Raw genomic sequence first — 24376 nt, forward strand, 5'->3', positions numbered from 1 at the left:
AGTTTAATTAAGTAGTAAATAATTAGTAATTAAGATTTAGCGCCAAAAATGCTAAAAATACATTATAATTACATACACTTTATAATATGTGGGGGGGTGTGATGAAAATTGTGGCTGAAAATTGGGCCGCGTATACTGAAAGGTTGAAAAACACTGGTTTGAGGTAAGACTTAGCTAGTGTTTCTGGAGAGAGAGGTTTTTTGGTCATTGTACACAGAGCCCTTGGCAAGCATTAAGTTTGACCCATCACACGGTCAAACCTTTCCTTATCGTTTGTTAGAAAGATGCTAATACTTCCCAACCGCTCGAAAATGTTATCATAAAGTTTATTTTTTTCATTAGCTTCATTTTTCTTTTACTTTTCATCTTTATTCTATATTTAGCAGATGTTACGACTTATTTTTAAAAGAAAGATTAGATATTTAAAATTTAGAATTGAATTTTTAAATTTCAGTGTGAAATTTTGATAACATGGAAACAAAGAAGAAATCATCCGGTGCACTGAATCGTAAACGCAAATCTGAGAAAGATGCTGCTCTTCAGAAGCAGGCAGACGCAATGTCTCATTTCATAAAGAAGATGAAGACTTCTTCGGGCGTAAATGATGCTCACACTGAATCAACATCAGAATCAATTACAAAAGAACAGACATCATCCAGCCAAAGAACATCAGCTGCATTGGATGAGGTTATTGAAAGGACTGATGAAACTCCAAAGGAAGGGAAAGATGATCCAAGCATGGAATTAAATAAATCGGAAGTTAGAGATTATCCAGGTAATTCGATGGAAGAGACTGGCATAAATGAAAATTCCTTTCTGTATATTGATTTTGATGATCCTGCAAAGTAGCCAACTTTTAGCGACAAAGTGAGAACGACTTTGTCTGAAATTAGGCCTATTCAAATGAAAGGTTTAATGTATCCGAAAAGTAATAATGGACGTAAATTTAGTGATACATATTATAACAGAAAAATGGAAAACGGAGAATTAGTTCCCCGTACATGGCTATTATATTCTATAAATACAAATTCTGTTTTCTGCTTCTGTTGCAAGACATTTGCATCAGTTGACAGCAGTAGCCTCGTAAAAGGCTATAATGATTGGCTAAATGTATCTAAAGCCATGCATAGGCATGAGATTAGTAGAGCACATATGAAAAATTTCCTAAAATGGACAGAGCTTGAGAAAAATTTGAAAAATAAAACAACAATTGACTCCCAAACACAAGAGATGTATGAAAAAAAAAAAAAAAAAACATTGGTCAAATATCTTAGGGAGACTGATTGAGATCACAAAATTTCTTGGCAGCCAGAATTTACCCTTTCCAGGCTCATCTGATGTGCTGTTCCAAAAAGACAAAGGAAATTTCTTAAAATTAGTGGAATTGTTTGCAAAATTCAACCCTGTTATGAAATTTCACATAGAAATAGTATTACAACCTAAAGGTAGCAACAGCAAAGATCATTATCTAAGTAAAGATAGTCAAAATGAAATGCTTCAAATTATTGGCACTAGTATAAGAGAGAAAATCTTAATAATCTCTTCGAAAAGCCAAGTATTATTCTATAATTTTAGATTGTACTCCTGATATTAGCAAAACTGAACAGATGAGTGCCGTCATACGTTTTGTCCTCTGCAGTGATAGAGTGGGAGAAATCAAGGAACATTTTTTATGCTTTATTAAAGTTGATGATTCTACAGGTAACGGGCTATGTGAGACAGTAATGGAAATGTTGAAAATGTGGAACATTCCCCTTGATTATATAAGAGGCCAGGGGTATGACAACGGCGCAAATATGAAAGGGAAGAAAAATAGTCTACAAAATAACATCTTAAAAATAAATCCTCGTGCGTTTTACGTTCCTTGTGCCGCTCATAGCTTAAATTTAATGATTAACGATGCAGCAAAAGTAAATGCAGATACAGTTAGTTTTCTTTCGACAATTCAAGAATTATACAATTTATTTTCTTCTTCTCCTAAGCGATGGGCAGTTCTTTTAAAAACCATTTCCTGTTTAACCTTAAAACCCCTCTCAAACACTCGATGCGAAACCAAAATTGAAGCTATTCCTATATCAACTAGGAGAAATCTATGATGCTTTCTTCGAAATATCCGAAGATGAATGCTTTTCAAACGAAATGCAACGTCAAGCACGAAGTCTGTGTACCAAAATCAAGGATTATAACTTTATTTGTTCCTTGATAGTTTGGTACGATTTGCTTAACAGAATTAATCCTGTCAGCAAACAATGGCAAGTAAAGGGTGTGAGTGTTACACTAGCCTTAAAGGCAATAGGTAACTTAAAAACATTCATTGAAGAATATAGAAGTGATATCAATTACAAAAGTATTCTTGGGAAAGCCAAAGAACTTAGTGAAGAAGTGGATGGCGAGCCACAATTTAAAACTGTTGAAAAAGTCCGAAGAAGGAAAAAGAAATGTCACTTCGATTACGAACATGCTGACGAATCCCCTCGATCTCCAGAAAAAAAGTTTAGGGCAAATGTCTTTTTTAGAATTTTGGATACTGCTTGAATACTTGCTACATCATTAAACGAAAGATTTGATGCAATGAAAAATCACTGCGATAACTTTAGTTTCCTGGGTAATTTATCAGAAATCGATAACGCAAATTTGAAAATAAAATGCGATAAATTAGAAAAATTGTTACAGTGTGGTGCAAGTAAAGATATTAACGCAGAAGAAATCTATGACGAAATAGTAGCTTCGAAAGACATTTTTACAGCCGCTATGAATGACCCATTCGATATTTTGAACTTAATTGTGTCAAATAATTTGTGCTTCCCGAACTTGAAGATCGTGCTGATAATAGTACTTAGCATTCCTGTTAGTGTTGCTAGTAGCGAAAGATCATTCTCCAAATTAAAACTGATCAAGACATATTTACGTTCAAGTATATCGCAGGAAAGACTCATAAATTTAGCTTTGATTGCCATTGAAAATTAAATCTGTCAAGAACTAAATGCAAAAGAAATTATAGAAAAATTTATAAATATGAAATGCAGAAAAATAAATTATTCCTAATAAATTGCTAAAATCAATTTCAACAAATGCTCTCTTCAAAACTTCCTTCTCCTATACAAAAATTTAGAAGCAGTGGGGGGCGACTTCAGCTATTTTGAGGGCGGGCGCCGGTTAACCTAGCACCGGCGCTGGGGCTTTGTTAAAGTTTCACAAAATATATCAGTATACGCTGGAACAATCGTGATTCATCTATTTTTCAACTGGTCTAGCCAGTTGTGGATCACGATTTATTTGTCCTATTCATTTCAAACAACACCGTTGAGGTAGGAGAAAGTTTAGAGCATCCGTGTTTGTCTACGGGTGAATAACGGGTCGCCCACTGAACGCAATGGAAACGTGTTGTTCGATCTCTCATCTCTCAACATGAGCCTGCTTTAGACGACCTGTGAAAGTCTTTCCCGTTTCGTTTCCGTTGCGTCCATGCTGTAGACCCAGCCGGGTACAAGTGTCCTTATTCTAGAAAGTATTAACCGGTTTTGTGTTTCATTTCATAGCTATGACGATTTATTTTTTTCCTATTCATTTCAAACAACACCGTTGAGGTAGGAGAAAGTTAAGAGCATTCCTGTTTGTCTACGGGTGAACAACGGGTCGCCCACTGAACACAATGGAAACCTGTTGTTCGATCTCTCATCTCTCAACATGAGCCTGCTTTAGATGACACGTTTGAATTTTTCTCTGAGATCCTTTAGAAATAGGTCTCTCAGAGTGATGTATACAGACATTCCGCTTCAGATCAACATTGCCCAATTTTCTCATAGCTGTATAAGCGAATTGTAAATTTGGACTCGTAGCTCTCAAAGTGACGAAAATTAGATCTGCCGAACGAAAATCACTTGAGTGAAGTCGGCACTCGGGGCGTTCTAGTATCGACTCAAAGGATAGATTCCCCCCCCCGCCAAAATATTCAAAGGATAATATTTTGAAAATTCATAAGTCATTTCATTGGAATCTCCTTCTTTGATCAATAAATAGCTTCGAAATGCGAAAAGAAACATCCAGCTCATCTAAGGTTCCGAAATGGTAAGAGATTCTCAAAGAATTCGACTTGAAAAAAAAAACATTATGGGTTCCATATTTGGGTAGAGAAAGATAGCCATCCGTCCAATGAAAACACCTCCCAAGAAGAAGCAATGTTCCCATACCTCCACAGAAGCTTTTCTCCAGGACAGAGTAGCGTGTATCTACGTTGAGTGCACAGCACAGACTGATCTGAAAGCTGAAACGCGAGTGCTTTAAATAGATAAGCGAGAGTTCCTTCTAGAAACAATTTCACAATTTGACTTTGTCTTGTTTTGATTTTCGAGTCGAGAGGAAGAACCCTCAGAGCTCTGTAAAAAATTTCTGAGTGGCTGAGTTGTTAAATAAAAAAAACCTTTTGTTAAGTTTCATTATGTCTTTAGACATAAAAATAAACTGCATACCCTTTTTGTTTAATATGATGTCTCACCCTTTCTAAAAATAAATCATGACTCATCCTTTCTAAAAATAGAATTCCAAAAAAACAATGAGCTATGGTCTATTTTCGGAAAGGTGAGTCATCATTCCCAGACAAAAGGGGGGAGATCGTTAATTTTTATTATGTCTTTAGACATAATAAAAATGAACAAAAAGTTTTTTTTTTCTTTTTTTACAACTCAGCCGCTCAGAAAGTTTTCTAGAGCTCTGAGAGTTCTCCCCCCTCTACACGAAAATCAAAACAAGGCAATAAAAAATTCTTTCTAGAAGGAATTCACACTTATCTATTTATACCAGAGTTTCGACTTCCAATCAGTCTGTGCTGGGGATTCGACCTAGATACACACTGCTCTTTCCTGGAAAGATCCATTACGAAGGTATGTGAACAATTTTCTCAGCTGTTAGATTTTTTTCCCAGCCGACTCGATCGACGAGACATCCCTCTATTTTTAAGAATGAACTCTCTGTTATCTATGGAAGTCTTTCCCGTTTCCCTTCCGTGCAGTTCGTGCTGTGGACTCACCTGGATATCTATTTTCTGTCCCTCCCCTTCTGGAAGTTCCCACAGCTCTTTTGGATTCTCGTAACTTTTTTTGCTGCTTAGCTTTTGAAAGCAAATCTGAAAAATGTTTTTGTTGAGAGCCTTTCGAGTTTTGCTTTAGCTATACCAGGGTGATCTTAGAAAACTAGAACAAGATCTCTCAACACGATCTTTCTCAAGTGGTCAAAAAGAGGGGTATCGTATGGTGACAACATTAGGAACTAAAAATATTTTTAATGCAGTTTCACTCTATAAACACAAAATCTGACAATATTTCACTCGGAAATGTTTAGAAACATACTTTAAACAACGACTTGAGAAATGAGAAATGGGACATGCCTTTCATGAAAATTATTTATATCCAGACGAAAGCAGGAATAGATTTCTAAAAGCATTTTCAACCTAGAGCAACGTCAGCTCTCGGGACTGACTCAGAATTTTTTTCTGAGCTCTGATAAATTTTTCCCAGCCGACTCGATCCCTTTCACAATGTTAACGGAAAAAAAAAATCCTCTAGCTCGTCTCTCATATCTCTCTAAATCACAAGAGTATTGTCTGTCGTGGAAATGGAAATAAATATCACAAACTGCCCCCTCTCACACCTCAATAGTCAGCCTAAACGGAGGGACCTGTAGAACGGAAAGGATTTCAGTCCAGACCGTTTCGCTTGAGACCTCTTTCAGTGAGTTCAAAAAAATAAACTATCTGTGCGAGATTTTGTTTCTCTGAGCTCAGAAAAAAAACCAATCTAAAAAAAATGTCTCTCGGATCCTTTAGAAATAGGCAATAGAAGCATTTTGCTTTAGATTCTCGTTGCTGATCCGTGAAGGTCTTTAAGAAGACAGTTTTGAAATCACAGCGTAAAAAAGGGGGGACAGCCGAACAGAATTCCTTTTTCCCCACGATACGTTGGAAAAGATATCCAAAAAACTAAACATCACACATATGTTTTAAAATAATCATGCGTTTAAGGGAGGGGCCCGAGGAAATGATTTCAACTCTCTCTTCATACAGATACTTTCTACACTCCTATTTAAGAAGGGAGAATCAGATCTAAAGAGTATAGTGAAATATATGAATTATGCCCGGTATGACAATAACATTAGGAACACAAAAAATTGTTTTTATAAATCTATTACATCTTACAATGCTCTACTAGAAAATGTTTAAAAGAATAGTTTGAGTAAAAATATTTGTAAAAGACTTAAGTTTCATGAAGACCATGTCTATCCAGACGAAAACAGGAATAAATTTCGAAAACGTATTCTCATCTTAAAACTCTCAGGACGCAAATGATATTTCCTTTTTTGTTTTCCGATTTCAATAGATTACATCCTTAAACAATTCCATTGGAATCTTTTTCTTTGACAAAGTGCTTCGAAATACGAAAAGAAATATCCAACTCATCAAAGGTTCAGAAGTTGTCAACAATTCTTAAAAGAATTTCCTCAAACATCATGGGTCTGGATTGAGTAGAGATGTGTCGTCTTTTCAACAGCCAGCACGGATCTGCATTGAAACGCGGAATGCTTTTATAAATAAGCGAGCAATTGATATCCAACTCATCTAAGGTTCAGAAGTTCTCAACAATTCCTAAAAGAATTTCCTCTTAAAAAAACATCATGGGTCCAGATTGAGTAGAGAGAGAGAGATGTGTTGCTTCTTGAACAGCCAGTACGGATCTGCAGTGAAACGGTAAATGTTTTTATAGATAAGTGAGGAATTGAAAGTGAAGGTAAAAAGCCAAATCCTCTTGGCTGTCGACTGGGAAAGAATTCTCAGAGCTCAGAAAAAATTCTGAGTCGCTGAGTTATTAAGAAAAAAAACTTTTTGTTAATTTTTATTATGTCTTTAGACATAATAAAAATTAACTACATACCCTTTTTGTTTAGGATGATGTCTCACTCTTTGTAAAAATAGATCATGACTCATCCTTTCTAAAAATAGAATTTCAAGAAAAACAATGAGCTATGGTCTATTGATAGAAAGGTGAGACAAAAGGGGGCGATCGTTAATTTTTATTAAAAAATTAACAAAAAGTTTTTTTTTAACAACTCAGCGACTCAGAATTTTTTTCTGAGCTCTGAGAATTCTTTCCCACTCGACAGCCAAGACGATTTGTTTTTTTTTACTTTCCCTTTCACTTCCTCGCTTATCTATAAAAACATTCCACGTTTCTGTTCAGAACAGTGCTGGCTCTCGAAACTGCATCATGCTTTCTCTCTCTACCTCTAGCTCATCTGGACACAGGATATGCTTTCTCAAGAAAAGGAATTCTTTGGGAATGTTTTGCCATTTCTGAGCTGGATATTTCTTTCTACACGAGCTGGATATTTCTTTTTCATATTTCGAAGCAATTTGTCAAAGAAGTGTAAAATGTAATGAACGGAACATTTTGACGAAAAAGCTAAACTATTTTTCTAGTCTCACGAAAGCTCATTCAACTCGAAACATTTCGTACTCTTAAACCTCGATAGTTTGAGAACCACTCTTTTATTTCTCATCTCAAACCCTGATGGTGGGAACAGCTATTTTGTTTCTCATCCAATGAGGACTTTCTGAGGAAACTGTTGTGTTCTTTCTCTCTACGCGAGCCAAGATGGGATGCAACGACTTTTTCTCGGCACGCAAACCTGGATCGTTTGATCAGTCGTTTTGTTTCCCACTTCACCCAGATAGGTCATGTATTTTTTCCTATATCTAGACAAATTTGACGTGAGCCACCCTTTTATTTTCCCATCGAACTATGATGGATGAATGAAACCATTGTGTTCTTTCCCTCTTCGCGAACCGAGACGGGGCGTAGCGACCTTATTTTTTATTTTTCTCTGAGCGCAAACCTGGATCACTTGAGCAACCATTTTGTTTCCCAGCTCACTCAGATAGGTCGTGTTGTATTTTTTCCTACACCTAGCCGAATTTGACACGAACCATCCTTTTGTGTTTCCCATCCAAATGATATAGACTCTTGAGACCCTTTTGTTTTTTCGCTCTTCGCCAACCAAGTGGGGCCGCAGGGACCGTTTGCGTTTTTCTCTGCTCGCAAACCTGGATCGCTTGAGCAGTTATGTTGTTTCCCAGCTCACCCAGATAGCTCCTGTTTTTTTTGGCACATAGCCAGGATGGACGTCAGCCATCTTTTGGTGTTCTGATCGAACCAAGATTGACACGAGCCACCATTTTGTTTCTCAACTCTTCTCTTTTCTATAAAAGCATTCCACGTTTCTGTTCAGAACACTGTGGGCTGTTGAAAAGGCAACACGCCTCCCTCTCTACCCTAATCGGGCATCCTGATCCAGGTGTCCCCCGCTTCACGCTACCCATCTTCACCCATTTCTAAAGAATCTCAGAGAAAACTAAAAGCGAGATTCCAAAAAAAGAAATAGCCTCCAGTGAACACAATTCCAACGACAGTGGATAGCTTTTTGGGGTCCTTCCAGATATATTACCGGTGACCGATAGGTTGTTCATGGTCTACAGCACAGACTCAATGTACCCCCTTTTGTCTGGGAATGTTGTCTCACCGTTTCTAAAAATAGACCAGAACCCATTCTTTTCTTGGAATTCTATTCTTTAGAAAGAATGAGTCATGGTCTATTTTTAGAAACGGTGAGACAACATTCCTAGACAAAAGGGATTAGTTAATTCTTATCATGTCTAGAAGACATGATAAAAATTAACAAAAAGTATTTATAATATATATTATATAATATATATATTATATATTTTTTCTTTTTTTTTTCTGACTCAGAATTTTTTTCTCGGCTCTCAGAAATTTTTCCCAGCCGATTCCATTTTGCTTTTTGATTTTCACTTTCAATTCTTCTCTTTTCTATAAAAGTATTCCACGTTTTTGTTCAGAATAATGTGGGCTGTTGAAAAGGCAATATGTCTGGTCATCAAGACGGTCCGGGGACGACTTTGTTTGGACTCAACGATGACATCATTTCTATATAGATGGTGGAATTTGTATAGGAAGAGTTTAGAAACCGACTCGAACGCCTGTTTTCAGTATATTGCAATACAAATAGGGCTGTCCACACAATAAAAAAAAGACATCATTTTTTTCGTAAATAGAGCTCCATTTGTATAGAAATAGTCTAGAAATTGACTCGAAAGCCCGTTTTCAGTATATTACAATACAAATAGGAGGCACTCTCTCATCTAACCTTGGGAGAGAGAGAGAGAGAGAGAGAGATCCGGTTTCCATAGTCATCCTGTCCATTCAAAAAGACATTCTTTTTGTTTCTGAATGCAACCGAATGTATATAGGAATATACTAGAAAGCGCCCCCCCTCCAAGCCCATTTTAAGTATATTTCTATACAAATTCGGTATAAAATTGTCCGGGGACGACTTTGTCCGGAGACGACTCTGTCCGGGGACGACTCTGTTTGGACTCAACCATGACGTCATTTTAATATAGTGGAATGTGTATAGAAATAGTCGGAAAAAGGACTCGAACGCCCGTTTTCAGTATATTCCAATACAAAATTGATTGTCCACAACATAAAAAAAGACATCATTTTTTTCTTGGATAGAGCTCCATTTGTATTAGAATATACTGAAAACCGACTCGAACGCCCGTTTTCAGTATATTCCCATACAAAATTGGCTGTCCACAACATAAAAAAAAAGACATCATTTTTTTCTTGGATGGAGCTCCATTTGTATTGGAATATACTGAAAACCAACGTGAACGCCCGTTTTCAGTATATTCCAATACAAAATTGGCTGGCCACAACATAAAAAAAAAGACATCATTTTTTTCTTGGATGGAGCTCCATTTGTATTAGAATATACTGAAAACCGACTCGAACGCCCGTTTTCAGTATATTCCAATACAAAATTGGTTGTCCACAAAATAAAAAAAAAGACATCATTTTTTTCTTGGATAGAGCTCCATTTGTATTAGAATATACTGAAAACCGACTCGAACGCCCGTTTTCAGTATATTCCCATACAAAATTGGCTGTCCACAACATAAAAAAAAAAGACATCATTTTTTTCTTGGATGGAGCTCCATTTGTATTGGAATATACTGAAAACCAACGTGAACGCCCGTTTTCAGTATATTCCAATACAAAATTGGCTGGCCACAACATTAAAAAAAAGACATCATTTTTTTCTTGGATGGAGCTCCATTTGTATTAGAATATACTGAAAACCGACTCGAACGCCCGTTTTCAGTATATTCCAATACAAAATTGGTTGTCCACAAAATAAAAAAAAAGACATCATTTTTTCCTTGGTTGGAGCTCCATTTGTATTAGAATATACTGAAAACCCACGTGAACGCCCGTTTTCAGTATATTCCAATACAAAATTGGTTGTCCACAAAATAAAAAAAAGACATCATTTATTTCCTTGGATGGAGCTCCATTTGTATTGGAATATACTGAAAACCAACGTGAACGCCCGTTTTCAGTATATTCCAATACAAAATTGGCTGTCCACAACATAAAAAAAAGACATCATTTTTTTCCTGGATCAAGCTCCACTTGTATTGGAATATACTGAAAACCGACGTGAACGCCCGTTTTCAGTATATTCCAATACAAAATTGGCTGTCCACAACATAAAAAAAAGACATCATTTTTTTTCTTGGATCGAGCTCCACTTGTATTGGAATATACTGAAAACCGACGTGAACGCCAGTTTTCAGTATATTCCAATACAAAATTGGCAGTCCACAAAATAAAAAAAAGACATCATTTCTTTATTGGATCGAGCTCCACTTGTATTGGAATATACTGAAAACCGACGTGAACGCCCGTTTTCAGTATATTCCAATACAAATTGGCAGTCAACAAAATAAAAAAAAAGACATCATTTTTTTCTTGGATCAAGCTCCACTTGTATTGGAATATACTGAAATCCGACGTGAACGCCCGTTTTCAGTATATTCCAATACAAATTGGCAGTCCACAAAATAAAAAAAAAGACATCATTTCTTTATTGGATCGAGCTCCATTTGTATTGAAATATACTGAAAACCGACGTGAACGCCCGTTTTCAGTATATTCCAATACAAATTGGCAGTCCACAAAATAAAAAAAAAAGACATCATTTCTTTCTTGGATCGAGCTGCATTTGTATGGAAATATACTGAAAACCGACTCAAACACCCGTTTTCAGTATATTCCAATACAAATTGGCAGTCCACAAAATAAAAAAAAAGACATCATTTCTTTCTTGGATCGAGCTCCATTTGTATAGAAATAGCCTAGAAATCAGTTCGAACGCCCGTTTTCAGTATATTGTAATACAAATGAAATGACATGAAAAATGCAAAAAGAGGAAAAGTAGCCTACCTTGACGGAAATTCTATTCCAAAAGGGAAAAACTTGTATCCAGGTGGGCCCACAGCACGGCCGGAACTCAAGCGAAACTCGATAGGTTGAAATCGATCCATTAAATAACATTCTTAACAAACAGTAAAGTTTTATTCACATCGAGTCGGCTGGGAAAAGTTTCTGAAAAATAAATTACCCCTCCTTTTTACTCTGAAAATTTGAAAATTGATGTCTTCAATTTTTAAAAAATCAATTTTCAGACTAAAAGGGTTTTTTTTTTTTTTTTTTTTTTTTTTCAGCCAGAGAATTTTTTCTCCGGCTCTCAGAAATTTTTCCGCACTCGACTGGATGAATAAAACATCCCCGTTTCTTTAAGAATGGGCTCACTGTTAACTATTTCAGCATTCGACGTTTCGCGTCCAATAATAACTGCCGGGAGTTCAAGAATGCAGATGCACCTACTAGATTTTCTACAGAGAAGCTTGACTGGATGGAGAGTGGATGACTTTTTCCAAGATTCTCGACTTTGGACCGTCAAGAGGTAAAGGATCTTTTTGTTTTTTTCTTTTAAGAAAATTTATGGATAGATTCATTTCTTTTTGAATGGACCTAGAAAAATAGGACAAAGTTCTTTCCCAAGATTGGATGAGAGAGGGACCCAAAAAAATGGGTCTCGGAAGGAATCGAATGCATTTGTACTCATTCCTTCCAAGACCCATTTTTTTGGTCTCCTGATTCGTCTCTCTCTCTCTCTCTTCTCAGTCCATTTCCATAAATATAGGGAAAGCGGAGAACCTTTCCCTACTTATTTCTAAAAATCTTTTCTTTTTTTTTTCTCCTGAGTTTATGTATATATCAATTCAAATACTTTTGAGAACGGTCATCACAATTCTCTGTCGTCTTTTCGGTTTCATCGTCCCAACACTCAGTGGACATAGTCTCAGTAGATTTTGGAGCATGGGTCGTTAGTTCATTGTCCCAACATTCAGTGGACATAGTCTCAGTAGATTTTGGAGCATGAGTCGTCCGTTCATTGTCCCAACATTCAGTGGACATAGTCTCAGTAGATTTTGGAGCATGAGTCGTCCGTTCATTGTCCCAACACTCAGTGGACATAGTCTTAGTGGATTTTGGAGCATGAGTCGTCCGTTCATCGTCCCAACACTCAGTGGATTTTGTCTTTGGATCCTCTGAAGATATTTTGGGGTTCTCATGAGATTCTTTGGAAGGTTCGTCCCAACAGGCTGCTGGATCGTAATGGGGAATATTTTCAGGTATGTCTCCCCAACCCTCCGTCTTCCTCGAGTTATTGGAGGAAGTTGACGACAAAGAAGAAGTAGAAGAGCCCATCAAGTGGAAAGGCGTATGCTCATCCGGATGTTCCATCACTTGGAAACAGGACAGATTATCCCATTTCTGGATGAGGTTATCGTACGCTTTTGGGGACGGATCCTTCTCTAACTGATCGTAGGCCTTTTCAAAAGCTTGCAGAGGATTGTCTGCTTCCTCCTGAATCCTCTCCTCTTTCTCCGTTCCGTCTGGATAGACGTGATTGATATGAAAGTCTCCTTCCGTAATATGCCATCCATAGTTGCGCACTTTGTTTTCGGCACAATGGAAATATTTCCTCCTTTGATGATGTCGGGCACATTTTTCCCGATACTTCCAAATGATTCCATCTGGCACATAAATTTCCGTCACGGGTTTTTGATAATCCAAGGCTTTAGCAAAGAATTTAGCTTTCTGGCATCCCACCACATAAATCGTGGAGAAGCTGTGAGTGAGCGATTGGAGAATGCGTCCTAAATGGTTGTAGGGAATATGACCCTCGTTCCAACGAAGTCCGTGCCGGTTTCTTGTCAGCCAGGCATTCGTCTTTTGGTTTTTGTCACTCAGTTGGTGGAAAGGGTGAGGAGGAGCAAACGTCGACGATCCCACGGTCAAAAAATCTTTTGTCGCATAGCCCAATTCTTTTAAAACGTAGGTAAATTCACCCTTCTTGTGGTTGTAGGACTGGAAACCCTCTAGATCGAGCACGATAAAGTTTTCTGAACACGCCATGGCGATGAATACGGTGATGTCTCCCACAAACAGGAGCAAAAAAGAGAATCGAAAAGGTATATATGTATAACAGGGAAGATCTAGAAAGGGAAAAAAAAACAATAAAACGTTTTAGAGTCGTCGTCTTGAAAGACACATTTTTCTTTTCAAAGAGTTAAGAAGTTTCAAAAGTCTTTTTAAATGAATTTATGATTATTATGATTATTAAAAAAAAACAAAGAATCAAATCGATTTTATAGATAACCATATTCATAGGACCAAAGGGACTTACCAGCTCAGTTCACGTCTTCTTCTGTTCTCTGAAGAAATCTCGCGGAGGACACACACTTTTATACTCGCACGACATCTGTCGGGATCGCGACCCCATCTAAATGTCAGGGTCATTCCAACCTCTTAAAAGGATCGGAATGAAAGAAACACTTTGATAAAATATATATTTATGAAAAGATATCTGAGGGTCGTGGTGAGAACATTTTCTCTCTCCCCCCGCCTATTTCAAAAAAAAAAAAAAAAAGTCTTTCTTGGATCGCGTCAAGATTACAAAACAACTCACAGGACTTGTTTATCTCGATCTCGTCAGGGTCACCGTTTCACATAAGAAGATGGATGGACCCTGAACTTTAGACATGATAAAAATTAACTCTACCCGCCTTTTGTCTGGTAATAGGGTCTCACCGTTTCTAAAAATAGACCAGATCCCATTCTTGGAATTCTATTCTTTAGGAAAGGAGGAGTGATGGTCTATTTTTAGAAAGTGTGAGACAACATTCCCAGACAAAAGGGGGGGGGTAGAGTTAATTTTTATCATGTCTAAGACATGATAAAAATTAACCAAAAGTTTTTTTTTTTTTTTTTTTTTTTTTAAGGCTGAAAAATTTTTCTGAGAGAGCTGAGAAAGATTTTTCCTCCCAATCTTTTTCGACGATGAAAAGGGAAAAACTACTGATCCGATCTCCCTACGCTTTAGGGAAAAAAACAAAAAGAATACTTATGAAATATTCATGTGTTGAAATTGGCTATTCAAATAAGTGACATTTTGTTTCTCATTGGAACTGTTCAACGGCGAGTCCATTCGTCTCATTCTTTGGGGTAGGGAATGAAAGTACAGCGGTTTGTTGAAATCGATGATAGTTTCCTCTTTAGTCGGCGGAACTGTAAATCTATCCCGTCTTAACTCTTCTAATCACTTTGAAAGTCTTTCCACTTGCTCTGCTAAGGTATCCTCGGTACTCATGATCTCTCTTAGTTTAGGGAAGTCTTGACGTATTGGCTAGAGAACAGAGGGTTTTTTTTCTCTATATACATATATCATGTGGGAGCGTGTAATTTATAAATCCTTGTGAAATCTTTCTACGTCTTGTGTAACTTGGAAGATTCGTCTTGTGTAACTTGGAAAATTCTTCTTCTTCTCGTCGATTGGGCTGGAGTTATGGAAAAGAAATGGGATTGGAAAGAAATCAACATATTACAAAAAAAGGAACTTTTTTTTTATTTTTTTCTCTAGGGATTTACATACCATTTCATTCATGAACATTCAAGGGTTCTCTCCAAGACCAAATTTTAGAAGAGGACCACAAAGAGTACACTTGAGGATCCTCTTTCAGGTCTAGGTGAGATAAGGGTTGAGACCAATATTCTTGGGTCTCTAAAGCATCCCAACTTAGACATTTATTATTATTATTATTATTAGAAAGTTCATCCTCCTCCTCCTCATCCTCCTCCTCATCGTCGCACGAGTTCTCCTGGGGAGATTCTTCCGCCTCCTCTTCGTCTTCGACAGCTTTGCTCTCGGAGGGGTAACAATGTAATTTCCGGAAAACGTAACTACCTTCCATCAAATGGTATCGAAAATTTCTCACCTTGTTCTCGGCACAATGAATCATCTTTTGGAAATATTGGTGTCGCGTGCATTTCGACTTGTTCCGCCACTCGGTTTTCCCTGGGATGTAAAACTCGTAAACGGATCGCTGGCAGAGCTTGCTGAAAAATTCGGCTTTATCGTATCCATTGACGTAGATCGCCTCCACATTTTCGGTCAGTATTTTCAGGATCGTAGGAAGATGCTCGTAGGAAAGACGACCCTCGGTCCATTGCAGGCCGTGTCGGTTATTTGTAGTCTGGTTGACCACAGCTTGATTGCGGGACGATAAGTCATCGTAATGGACAGGAGGGAGAAAAATAATGGATCCGCATAAGGTTAAATCGCAAGTGATGTAGCCCAGTTCTTTCAAGATGAAACATATATCTCCCGTCTTTGGATCATAACAGTGAAAGTATTCCATGTCCAGAACAATGTAGGAATCTTTGAGAGGTTTGGCACTCAAAATGTCCATCTTCTTCAATTGAGGAAAAAAGAAAACAAAATTCTCTCTCTCGCTCGCTGTGTGTCCTGAAGGAAAAAATGGATAGCGTTCTCTCGCCGTCTCCTCTTTTATAGAGAGAGAGAGAAGGTTGCACGTGACAGGTCGTATGAATTCTGGGAAAGGTCACATTCGTATATATATTTGTTTTTTGAATAATATCGTGCGTATCTCAATACACATCCATCATAATAATAATAAAGGTCACCTTGGAAAGAAAAAGAAATAAAAAACATGGAACTCGTGCTCGACTTTGAAGGTTTCTACGATTCTCAAGGAGCCTTTATTGTGAAAGAATTGGCTTACGTCACATTGGACGGTACTTCTCGAGGGGTATTTGTTTTTAAACCCCCGTTTCCATGGCAAATGCTCATCGAGAAAGAAAAACGAACCGCTGTGTGGGCGAGTGATTATTATCACGGCTTGTCGTGGTACGAAGGAGAAATTTCGTACAGTTATTTTCCATGGGTGTTAACGATGTTGACGGAAACTTTTTCCATGATTTGGGTGCGAGGAGAAATGAAACGGCGGTTTTTAGAGAAATGGTTGCAAAGATCCATTTATTGCATTTCGGGATCGACGCAAGAGATTCTCAAATACAATGGGATCGAACACATGAATTGTCCTAACCATACAAAAGGTTTTTTCCATTGCGCTCTAGAAAAAGCGGTTCGGTATCATTATTATTTAAAGACACAGAGAAGAAATTCGCAAGGTCGATCCTGCACAATTCAATCTTGACAGAACTCATTAAAAAAATACATATATCACGTTACTTCTTCAACAGCGCAGATGGTTCTGAAGCGAAACTTGGAATTTTGAAATAATAGATCAAGGAGAAATCATTCTTAAAAACAAATGGTAAAGTCTCGAATCGGCTGGGAGAAAAAAAAATTTCTCATAGCTGAGATAAAATTCTCTAATGAAAAAAAAAAAAAAAAAACTTTTGGTTAATTTTTATCATGTCGTAGACATGATAAAAATTAATGACCCTCCCTTTTTGTCTGGGAAGGATGTCTCACCCTTTCTAAAAATAGACCATGACTCATCCTTTCTCTAATGGCAATCATTCCATGAATGAATCACGATTTGTTTTTCAAAAGAGAGACAACATTCCCAGACGAAAAGGGGAAGGGGGTCGTTAATATTTATCATGTCTATAACATGATAAAAATTAACAAAAAGGGTGTTTTTTTTTTTTTTTTTTTTTTTTTTTTTTTTTTTTTGAGTTGTAGAATTTTTCTCAGCTCTGAAAATTTTTTTCCAGCCGACTCGAGACTTTACCATTTATATTTACGAATAGTCTTTGGATTATTTATTTATTTTCTTTCAAAAAGAAAAATTCTGAGCTAGACCTATCTATTGGCTTAACATTCTGGTCATAGAAACAGTCTAGAATCTAATTTTTGTTTCGAGGCTAATGCACGGGTTCTCCAATCAAAAGGGTTACTATAAAGAGATTGGTTTGAATGCATTTATCTGCAAATGTTGTAGGATTCTGTTGTTGAGAAGGGGGTATATTATTATTATTATTATTATTATTATGATGATGATGATTGTGGCAGATTCGTTTTCTACATGGAAGTCTAATCTCCTCCGAAGACCTTTTCTGGGGATCGTCGATAGATGATTTTTCAATAGGAATCGTTTCCCTCGGATCCTCAAGAGATAGAGGGGGGGTCCTGTCTTGAGACATGGAGCGGTCTCTCCTCCTCCTCCTCCTCCTCGAGAAGTCTTGAGAAAGGGAGAGGATTTTCGGTTCCCTTATTCTCGAGGGGTCTTGAGAAATTGAGAGGTCCCTCCTCTTCGAAAGAGAGAGAAGTTTTGGTTCCCTTATCCTCGAGGGGTCTTGACAAATTGAGAGGTCCCTCCTCTTCGAAAGAGAGAGAAGTTTTGGTTCCCTTATCCTCGAGGGGTTTTGACAAATCGAGAGGTCCCTCATTTTCGAGGGGTCTTGATAAATGGAGAGGTTTTTCATCTTCGAGGGGGTTTGATAAAGGAAGAGGTCCCTCCTTCTCGAGGGGTCTTGAGAAAGGGAGAGGTTTTTAATCTTCGAGGAGGTTTGACAATGGGAGAGATCTCTCCTTCTCGAGGGGTCTCTCTTCCTCAAGGGGTCTTGAAAAAGGGAGAGGTTTTTCATCCTCGACGGGTTTTGATAAACGGAGAGGAATCTGAACAGGCTACTCCTCATCCCCATCATTATCGAGGAGGATGAGGATAAGCTTTTGGAAAGGTTTTTTCTTTTTCTTCTGAACAGGCTCCTCTTGATGCTCGGGGAGAGGGATGGGGTTGTTTTCCACCATTCTATTTTTTCTTGCTCGAGGATTTTTTCAAAAGTCGTGGCCTCCTTAAGATGAGACGAAGGAGGAGAGTCCTCGAGAAGAATATAATAGGTATTCTTCCCAGTCTTCTCGATCGAGAGAGGTTCGTGCAGACATTTGTGCAACCATTCACTAAAATGAACGAGAATCCCTTTTGTCTTCTCAAGACGATCCATAATCCTATTCATTTGCGAGACGGTTAGAAAGTGGGACGTGTAAAAATATTTGGCTCGTTTCATTAACAAAATTTGTGCCTCCAAAGGTGGAATGTCACGAGCCATCAACACGTTTTCGTCGGATAAAAATTCGTCCCGCATCTTTTGATAACTCCCCACGGTATGATAACCCGCGCATTTTGAAAAATCGGAGGCTTTCAGGTAAACGACTCCTTGGATGATATAAAAGGAAAGATCAACATATTTATATTTGAAAGGAATACACGTAGTGAGCTGGGGATGCCTCCTCATGATCCACTTGGACAAAAATACGACTTTGGGGCTCTCCCCTTTTATTTATAAAGAGAAAGAGAGTGTGACCTTCCCTTCCCTCCTCCTCCTCTCTCCCTGCTTCCTCTATCTCTGGACGTCCTTGGATTGGAAAGGGTGACATTGAAAAAAAAGAAGGTCATGGTTGGATAATTTTTTGTTTATTAAATTATTACTTTCACTTCCTCATTCTCACACACATTCATCTTTTAAGAAAAGAAAAAGAGGTCATGGAGATAAGATTTCTTGGAAAGAAGAGAGAGAGAGAAACAAAAAAAACAAATAAAACGGACGTCATAGAGCCTCTACGTGTGTCTGTGTGTGTCTATATATATAAAAAGGCGAGAGTACTGGGCGAAATCATTTCTTTTCCATTGGGAGCCATGTCGCTATTAGACGTTTTTCCAACTCAACGGATTTCGAACGGGGAGGATTTGAAGACGCTAAAGCAAATCTCCAACTTGAAAATTTTTTGGCGTGTCATTGTGCGACATTTATTCCGCATTTACCACCTCATCAAGCGATCGTTTCTTTCAACCAAGATGTCGAATCCTCCAACCTGCTCGTTCAGAATATATACAGAAATTTATTCGAATCGCAACAAACGAAAGAGGAATCTCCCTTCTCTTGGAATCGGATGGATCGAGCTTTAAGACGGCCCATTCAAACAGACCGGCGATATACGGATCCGCGCACGAGTTTTCGGTGGAAGAATATTTTTCTCACGAAACGATATTTTACGTTTGGAGTGAGAACGACGGCTGAGGACGAAGTTCATATTGTTCAGACCACAGCCGCTCCTCTCGCCTATTACGAATCATCGTCCCCCAATCTGAAGGAAAGAAGTTTTAAAGTCAGCGACAGGATGAAATATAAGAAATATATTCTAAGACCTTTTCAAAACTATGTCGTTCCCCCGAAAACGCAATATCTCATCGTCACAACCCAGAACAGTCTCTTTCTCGTCGATCGGTGCTCGTACTCGCTTTGGAAACAGTTGAAAAAGGAGATTTCTTTCCAATCGCCGATGATGTTTCAAGAAAAAGAAGAAGAGAACCCTCCGCCACCTTTACCCATCCCTTCCTTAGATGATAAGAGGAGCTGGACCAAACCGTTATTTCCCGAAACAAAATCGACCCGGCAACGGAATGAAATTGAAGTCATCACGATTGAAGATGAGGAGGAAGAAAAAAAATTACCTCTTAAAAAACTGTCGACTTACCGGAACCTACCTGGCGTGCAAGATCCTCTTCAGAACCCAGAAGCTTCTTCTTCTTCCCCGACTTGTTCAAACAGGCAACCTCTTTTGGACTCCTCACAGACAGAACCTCTTCCAGTATCCTCTTCTTCTTCTTCTTCTTCTTCTCCTCCAACCTGTCCCGACATCGTAGAGGTAGAATGTCAGACGGGTCCACAAGTTCCAACGGGTCCAGAAATCATGGAGGCAGAATCACAGCCGGGTTCACAAGTTCCAACGGGTCCAGAAATCGTAGAGGCAGAATTTCAGCCGGGTAAACAAGTTCCAACGGGTCCAGAAATCATGGAGGTAGAATCGCAGCCGGGTCCAGACATCCTAGATCCCTCCACTCATCCCAAAGAGACTCCAAGTGTTTCAAGACAGCCTTGTGAGGATCCAACCCTTCCCGTATGGAATGATTATATGGACTTACAAAATTTGGTGCAACAGGAAGGAGAAGAAAATAATCATACGGATGGGTGGGTATGTTTAGATCATTTAACCTCGAATGAAATTGAACTGTTATGGAATTGCATTTCTGAAATCACATCGGAAATGGGATAAAAACCAAAACAAAAAAAAACAATTTTTTTAATAACAAATTGGAGGAGGGTCATGATGTCAATTAAAAAAAATATTATATAGAGTCCAATCTTGGTGGTTCACTTCAGTTTTCCAGCATGAGGTGATCCATATTTCCCGAAATATGGATCCCATTCCAAGATAGATTGTGTAGAGCCTCCACTTCAGTTCTCTTTTTTTTTTCTACCAAGAGGAGAGGGTCCCCAAAGGGCTACCCATGTCCAAAGAGAGAAAGTGTAGAGCGTACATTTCAGTTTTTTTTTCAAGTTTAGGGGAGGGAGGTCTCAAAATGACACCCCCCATTTTCAAAGAGAGATAGTGTAGAGAGTTCATTTCTGTTTTTTTCCAAAGTTAGGGAGTTTTCAAATGACTACCCATTTCAGAGAAAGAGAGAAAGAGAGAGAGAGAGAGAGAGAAGGTGTAGAGCGTTCATTTCAGTTTTCCAAGGTTAGGATGGTGGTGGAGAATCCTCCAAAATGGCTACTCATGTCAAAGAGAGAGAGAGAGAGAGAAAATGCGTAGAGCGTTCATTTCAGTTTTCCAACATTAGAAGGTTCCAAAATACCTTCTGAATTCAAAGAGAGATCGTGTAGAGCGTTCATTTCCAGTTCTCCAAGATCAGAAGAAGAGGGTCCGCTTTTCCCAAAATGGCTTTCCGTATTCAGAGACAGCGAAGTGCAGACTTCAGTTTTCTCCCTCCCCAAGAATAGAGGGTCCCAAAATGGCTTCCCATTTCAAAGAGAGAGGGAGAGGCGTTCATTTCCATTCTCCAAGATAGGGTCGTCTGCTTTTTCCCAAAATGGCTTCCCAATTCAAAGAGAGAGAGAGAGAGAGTGAAAGGGTGTGTAGAGCGGTCATGTTCATTCTCCAAGATAGGGTCGTCAGCGTTTTCTCAAAATGGCATCTCCTCATTCAAAAAGAGATCGTAACCAATTTTTTCCAGTTTTTTCCAAGATGGGGGGGGAGAAGAAAACCTAGGATGGAATAACACGACACACAGAGAGAAAGAGAAAAAAAACGCCATCTAGTCATTTTCTGATAGGGTACCGGTGTTCGAATACGTTTGTGACCGACTGTCTGATTATACTGGGAGAACCATAAAATCGGAAAAGCGATGGGTTTCACAGTTAACGAGGCAATCGAAGACAGACTGGGAAAGAGAGATCCTTTTTTTTTTAGCTGAGAAGCAGATTGCCCTGGAAATCCGTGACTCTGACCATATAATTTCTCCATAGACTCTTTGAACGGTATTCAGGAGACATCCTCCATGAGGGAAAAAAATCTCCCCTTACCCTTCTAAATCGACTGGAAAGAGAATGAGGTGGAAGAGATCCATCCACGAGAGATCATACTCTTGAACGTCAGACAAATATGAAGTCGAATAGCTTAAACAAAAAGTGCTTGAAAAGTCATCGAGTCTCAAAAATCTAGGTCTCTCTCTGAAGGAAATGAGAAAATGGGAATCTGCGTTTTTCTTCCTCAACGGCTGACATTCATCTGAAGTGACACTCGAAATGTTTAAATAGATAAACGAGAGTCCATTCTTAAAAAAATGGCGCTGTGTCGTCAATTGGAGAATCGAGTCGGCTGGGAAAATATTTTGAGAGCCAGGAAAAAAAATTTTTCTAACTAAAAAAAAAAAAAAATTTTGTTAATTTTTATCATGTCTTTAGACATGATAAAAATTAACTACCTTCCCCTTTTGTCTCGGAATGTTGTCTCACCGTTTCTAAAAATAGACCATCACTCATCCTTTCTAAAAAGAATAAAATTCCAAGAATGGGTTCTGGTCTATTTTTAGAAACGGAGAGACAGCATTCCCAGACAAAAGGAGGGTAGAGTTAATTTTTATCATGTCTAGAAGACATGATAAAAATTAACCAAAAGTTTTTTTTTTTTTTTAGAGTTAGAGAATTTTTTTTCCCGGCTCTCAAAATTTTTTCCCAGCCGACTCGATTCTCCATTGACAAGACAGCGCCATTTTTTTTTAAGAATAAACTCTCGCTTATCTATTTAAGCATTCCCAGTTTGGCTTTAGATGAGTGTCAGCCGTTGAAGAAGAAGCATCCTGTCACTTGGGAGAGACATATTTTGAGGAGTTAACATGTTGTGTGGACCGTTGAGATCGATTTTTCTCTTCCCATTGTGTGGACATTGTTGACCTTTATGTGAAGCTTTGAAAGAATGGAGGGGTTTTGATGGAGAATATTTCTTTTTATTGAATTTTTAAAAAAAGATTTAAGAGTGACATTTTATAACAGGTTTTACATGGAAAGAAGGTTTTTCTTCTAGTTTGACGATTTCTTTTTCTTGGCAGATGTTTCTATTGGAAAGATGGAAGGAAAGACGATTCCCACATTGAAGAAGGTTCATGAGAAACTCGTACGGATCTTGGTTCTCTTTTCGAGCCGATATATCATACGGAATCCGGGACATGTTTTGCAATCGCTCCAGTTCCTCCTCGTATTTTTGCTTGCTCGCCAATTTCATGCGGGGACGAAACTGGTCCAGAATATACAATCCCTGGGGTTGAGTCACTCGAGAAAAAGCGACATATTGCTGAAATCGATTAAAAGGTCCGTGCATGTAAATTGCGATCGACGGAAAGGTGGCTCCTTGGGCTTTATGAGCCGTAATCGCTTCGGCTAACATCAAAGGAAACTGTTCGCGATAAAATGCGAGTCTTTTCGTCGAACATGTGTCAATACGAATGGAGACGCGATCGATAGGAGCTAGACTATTGGAAAATTGCAGCCAGACACGCGTCACAACTCCGTCTTCGTCCTGGTCTATTTGGTGTAGTGTTCCAATCGCTCCATTCATCCATCCTTTGGATCTGTCGAGCGTTTTAGTCAATTGATATCGCGCTCCTCTTTGTAAATGGAGGACGGATTCGAGATTCGCCATCTGAGATCGATGTAAATGTCGACTCCGTTTCATCATCCTCTTCCGCAATTTTTCGCTCTCGGAATAAATCACGTCTCGAGCCAGACACGAACAGTACGTCCCTCGGGATTGGAGACGTTTCATATTATATTTCTCTGCATCCTTGCTCGAAAAACAGAGAATAATAGCTTCGCGAGGAATTTCGTCGAAACTGCGAACGCGGGACTGGAAAAATGCCACATCGTCCGGTTCTAAAAAGTGATTTCTCGTTAAACGATCGAGTCTCTCCTCGTAATCCAGAGAGAATCGCATACATTCGACTAGTTCATAGTAGAGCGTGGATTGAGGCGTCCACCACCCTTCAGAATAAAAAATGGGCGTGTCGCGAATCGGTTGGAGCTGCTGCAAATCTCCGAATTTAATCATATGCACATTCCAAAACGGCTTATCAGGCACATGACACAATTGTCGAAGTTGTTGGTCGAGGCGCGAAAATAAATTGGATCCGATCGTGGAAACGTCATCCAAAATCACCATCCGTAAAGGAGCATACAGGGGTCTGTAATAGTCTAAAGTCTCTTGGGTCAGAGGTCGAACAAAAGTCCCGTTCATTTGAAGACGCAGGGCATGATGCAAAGTATCTCCCGTAATGTAGACCGCTCCTTGAGCACTGAGTGCGAGTTTGAGAACCGAGCACGCTTCGCTAAAAAGAGGCGTTCGAATCAGAGTTTGGTATAAAGCTTGGATCAGGAAAGATTTACCCGTTCCGGCAGATCCTTGCACAATAATATCCAGAGGAGGGGGACGTTTCGATTCAGGTAACGCGTAATAGGTGTACAAACGAACGAGAACGTAGATCAGGAAATTGTATTGCTCTTTATTACATTGTCGAATACATTTTTGATAGGCTTCTTCGGACCACATATCCTTATACTGCAAATTCGTATAGCTTTCCCACTGCTTGGGAGGAAGATGTTTCTTTTGCGGTCGGGAGTTCTTTTTAAGAACAGCATAACGTTCCCTTTGAAGTATTCGTTCTCGCTCTCGATTAGCTGAATTGCTTCGCCAGCGTCGTTTCTGTTCACGCATTCTTTCCCTAAGACGT

This window comes from Stegodyphus dumicola, chromosome 7, assembly GCF_044657685.1.
Source record: "Stegodyphus dumicola isolate Sdum_Otavi_A_Nest chromosome 7, ASM4465768v1".
NCBI lineage: Eukaryota > Metazoa > Arthropoda > Arachnida > Araneae > Eresidae > Stegodyphus > Stegodyphus dumicola.